This window comes from Triticum dicoccoides, chromosome 2B (genome assembly GCF_002162155.2).
Source record: "Triticum dicoccoides isolate Atlit2015 ecotype Zavitan chromosome 2B, WEW_v2.0, whole genome shotgun sequence".
Lineage (NCBI taxonomy): Eukaryota > Viridiplantae > Streptophyta > Magnoliopsida > Poales > Poaceae > Triticum > Triticum dicoccoides.
In genome coordinates this window covers 547,981,123-547,986,239 of record NC_041383.1, presented here as the reverse complement: position 1 = coordinate 547,986,239, position 5,117 = coordinate 547,981,123, and positions in this window count along the sequence as shown.

Below are 5,117 nucleotides of genomic sequence, written 5' to 3'. Positions count from 1 at the left end.
CCCCGAGGTGCATGCTCTAACTTGGAAAAATCTGGAGTGAAAACAAGGTCTTCAGAGCAGGCAATAGTACCTGTTGAAGCATATATCTCGATGGTTACAGGGAGCTCCTCAGAGGAGGATTCAGAGACAGATGACCAGTCCTATATCCCACCTGAGGTGTATGCTCTAAGTTGCAATGTTTATATTTCTCATATGATGCATATGGTGTCTTGCATTGCTTAGTTTAGACATTATATGCACAATATTGAATTCTATCTGCTTAGTTTAGAGATCATACATGCGAGTGCCAGCTGCTTAGTATATGAATCAATTATGTCAATTATATCATGCCATCCTGTATACTTAGACAACATGTATGTGAATTATTTCATCCCAACCTATTTTAGAAAGACATCATATAGTTTTGTCATGTCATCCTGTTTAGGTACTCATCATATGTTGAATTATGCCATTATATCCTGTTAAGTTATCCATCATATATCTGAAACTGTGTCATGCTATCCTGTTTAGTTAGGCATCATATATGTGAAATTGTGTCATGACCTGTTTGGTTAGACAACATATATGTGAATTACCGCATCTGTCTATCGTACAATGTCTGGACGTTCAATTTCTTTTCTTGTTTATCAGCCATTTGAATTGGAGGGGGTGATGGCAGTATCTAAGGGAGAAAAAACCCGTTCTTTAAAAAAGACAGTGCTACCCATCGATGCAGATAGAACCATGGTTGTACTGGCCCACAAACTAGCCCCACCACACATAATCGAGACTCTTCCAGACTGCACACTTACACCGTTGGGCAGAGAACCAGCTACAACCCATCTAACCGCAACCCCATCGGATAGTAACCCACTTATAGTTGACAAAGCACCATGTCCACCATAGAGTACCCCCACACGAGTAGTTTGTAAAGCTACTGCAATGCCCAAAGCACGAAGACCACCACAGCTAACCCAAACTCCACGTTTAAAGCAGAAGAGCAACTGTTCTCAGGTCAGATTCCGTAGCTATGGTCCATACTCCTTTTCTATTGCATCACTGTATTTACTCATACCAACTACTTTCGAATTTGAAGGATCCAATTGAAACTCCAATGGCGCAATAGGTATGTTTTAAACCTATTTCTTTAACTGGATTGCTGTTCTAACTTCTTGCTCTATGTTGATTTCAGCTTAAGTTGTATAAACAGTTATGTTCTCATGTGATGCACATTACAAGTGCTGCCAATGCTGTGTAGTTTCTCACACTTATATTCTATCTATGTTGTTGTGTCTTAAAAATATATGAGGTTAACTGTGTCTCTGTCTTGATTAGGGAACATAAACTAGAATGATATGGACAATACAGTGACCATAGTACATAGATATATGTTTGTTTCATGCTGTTATCCTATCCACCTTACTACTGAACCAGTTTACCAAAATGAGTTTTGTATAGTACAAGCTAAACCTGTGATGTGTCTGCTTGTTTCTCTTGTAGTATGAAAACAGAATATTGGAGAAGAGCACCCCACTTTGCAATGGTATAGAAAGTAATGCAGATAAGGTTCAAGATAATGAGACAACCCTGTTGGTCTCCAAGAAAGGTGATAAAAACGATCTTGTAGACAGTGAGAAAACCCCACAGTCCTGCGTTGATGTAGTGTTCGAGTTACTGGCCAGTACCGCTGGCACAAGCTCTTCGAACTCGCTGCCTGAATCACTTCGACTTCTTCAGTCTCAGCTACAAGCTGAAAGGCATCAGTCATCTGTGTTGCGGCAAGAAGCCGAAGGACTGAGGAGGTCCCTACAGAATTCAGATGCGTACTTTCTTGTGCAACAGCAAGCGCTGGAGGATTTAAGCGCCAAACAAGAGAAAGTTAATAAGCTTGCTAAGCATCTTGCCAGCATTATGGGTACCCAGGATATTGTTTCTTGAACTCTTCTGAAGTGGTTTCATGTCACATCCCTAGTTCTGACAATGCCTAGTGCATGCATTAGAGTGTTGCACCATGTTTAAATTTCATTTAATTTTGAAATGGGGATTGTTGAAACCCTAGCACCAAATGAAATTTAACTAGGTTCAATAAAAATATTTTCAATAACCCAGAATGCCCTTTGGAAATGTTCATAATTTCTGTTAAAGGTGAAAACCTCTTCCAAAAATGATGAACATATTTATAGGCTATTCCTGGATTTTTGAATTAAATTATATAGTATTTGCATTTGGGCATTTAATTGCTAATAATATTTTAAATGCTCAAATAATCACAAACTGAAATGTTTACTGTTGGAAATTGATAAGGGTCACTGAAATAATTCAGAAAGTACCCATAATTGTTTCCAGGATTTTATAAAATGATTTGATATTTTAAAACAAATCCTAAAACAAATTGCAGAAATAGAAAAAAATATAAAACAGAACAGAATTATAAAAGAGAGAGAGAAACATTACCTGCAGCCATCTGGGCCACTTACCTGGCCCATCTCCCCCGGCCAGCCCAGCCCAACTCCCCACCGTCTTCAACCTCTGCCAGTAGGCAGAGGCGTGTCGACGCGCCCGCACCCGAGCGCCACCTCCTGCTTCCACCTCCTGCTGCCCACCCCCTCATCGCCCTGGACTTCCTCCGCGACGCCACGCGACCCCGATGCTCTCTCACTCTCTGGTTCTCTCTTCCCCCCCCTCGCTCCTCTGCTCTCTCTCTCTCTCACGGCCGCCCAAATCAGCCGGTGCCCGCCGCTGCAAGGCACCGCGCCCACCGCCGTCCCCTTGCCCCGTGGCTGTGACCCCTAGCTCCGCCTCGCTGTCGTGAAGCTCCACGCCGAAGAACACACCTGCGGATGCCTAGCAGCGCCGTCGCCGACGCCATCTTCGTCCTCCGCACCGACGGCCGCCGTCGACCGATTCGTCATCACCAGGCCATCCCCGAGCTCTCTGAGATCACCAACGACCCCGCCGTGAGCTCCTCTACCGACCCCCCCTTCTTCCCTGTCCAATAGCTCGTCGTATCCGTCATTTCCGTCGAGACCGAGACCTCACCGGCGCCGGACTTGTCGCCGTCATCGTTTTGGTTCACCTCCGTCCAAACCGAGCACGCAGACGTACTCAGAGCGCTCCCAGGAGCCCGTAACGCCCACCAGCCCCTCCTCCCATGCACCATAGCGCCACCTCCGCTGTTGCCCGAGCTCCGGTCGCCGCCTCGCTCGCCGTCGGCGCCGATTCCGGCCGCCCCGAGCGCAACTGACTCCACCAGTAGCTTCGGCTCGTCCCCAGCTCCTCCTAGATGCCCTCCGCGGCCCATTTGGTCGCCGGAGTGGCCAAAACCACTCTCGCCGCCGCGCTAATGGTCGCCGCCGGCCAGAACTCCGGCGGGCTGACGTGGCTTAGTTAATTAGTCACTAACCCCCCCACCTACTGACGCTGACAAGTGGGCCCAGGGCTTAGTCAAAGCTAACCAGCCCGGGTCAACGCGGGATTAGTCCCTGTGTCACTGACGTGTGGACCCCACACGTCAGGTTTGACCCGGGGCAGCCCTGTTGACTTGCTGACGCAAGCATGACACAGTGCTGATGTCATAACTCATTTTCTGGATTTAATTTAATTCTGAAATTCCAGAAAATAGCTAAAACTTCAATAAATCATAGAAAATTAACCGTAACTCCAAATTAAATAAATTATATATGAAAAATTATCAGAAAAATTCAAGGAATCCATCTGTACCATTTTCATGCATGTTAGAACAACTTATCACTACTGTTTAGGGCAAATGAAGTAAATGGCATTTGAATAATCACATATGGAGTTTGAATTTGAATCTTGTATTCAAACCAACTTCATTTAATCTGTTGCTAGTTGCATTAGCTCAAACACATTCATTTTGCCATGTCATAGCATGCATCATATTGTGCATTGCATTGATTGTGTTCCTTTCTGTGTTGCCGGTATTTGTCCCCTCTCGATAGACGTGATACCGATGATGTGATCGTTGACACTGATGAAGACTCAATGTTATCTTCAGAAGTGCCAGGCAAGCAAAACCCCCTTGTTCATTCCGATACAATCCTACTCTCTCGCTCCTGCTCTCTTTTAATGCATTAGGACAACACCGATTTATCTGTTACTTGCTGCGGTAGCTGAACCCCTTTATCCTTTGCATGACCTGTCATTCCACAGTAATTAGATGAAACCCACTAGCATGAGTAGGAGTTGTTTGAGCCCTGTTGTGCCTACTCATTCATGTTTGTTTGTCATGCCTGCTACTGCTTAGAGTTGAGTCAGGTCTGATTCATCCGGGATGAATCAGAGGCGTGTGAACATGTCCTACTGTGTGTGAGCTAAGTGTGTGAACACGATTTGGTAAAGGTAGCGGTGAGATGCCATGTAGGAGTACATGGTGGGTTGTCTCATTGCAGCCGTCCTCAGGAACTGAGTTCTGTGTTTGTGATCCATGATTCAGCTACTACCACGCATTGGGCCCGAAACCAATGGACCCTCTCGGCTTCTTGATCACCCTTGTCCTCTGTCCAGGAGTTGCAAGTAGTTTCTGGTGTTTGTAGTATGCTGGAGGCCGTGCGCAGCGCTGACCGTAGGGGTGGGCTGTGATGCGGTAGGCACGTGGCACGGTGTACCGGATGCCCGTTTGGTATCTCGGGAACCCTGTTCACATCGTTTGGGGCTGTGAGCGAAACTCCGGCCGGATCTCCTCATGGATGGAACCCGAATAGGCGATAAACCTGGACTAGAGACTTGACTGTTTAGGCAGGCCGTGGCCGACACCCACGTTGGGCTTCCGCTTGAAGGTTGCCGAGTACATGTCGTGTAAACGGCGGTAAGTGGTGAGAGCGTGTGTGAAGAAGTACACCCCTGCAGGGTTAATATGATCTATTCGAATAGCCGTGTCCATGGAAAAGGACCTCTGGGTTGCTTATATCAGTTCATAGACAAGTGAAAGTGGATACTCTAAAATACGCAAGATAAGCGTGAGTGCTATGGATGGCGTTCTCGTAGGGAGACGGGAGCGGTTCCATAGTGGTGTATTGATATGGTGAATATGTGGACTCGTGTGCGCCACCTCAAAGAGTTACATTGCAGTCGTAGTTTAGGATAGCCACCGAGTCAAAGCTGGCTTGCTGCAGTTA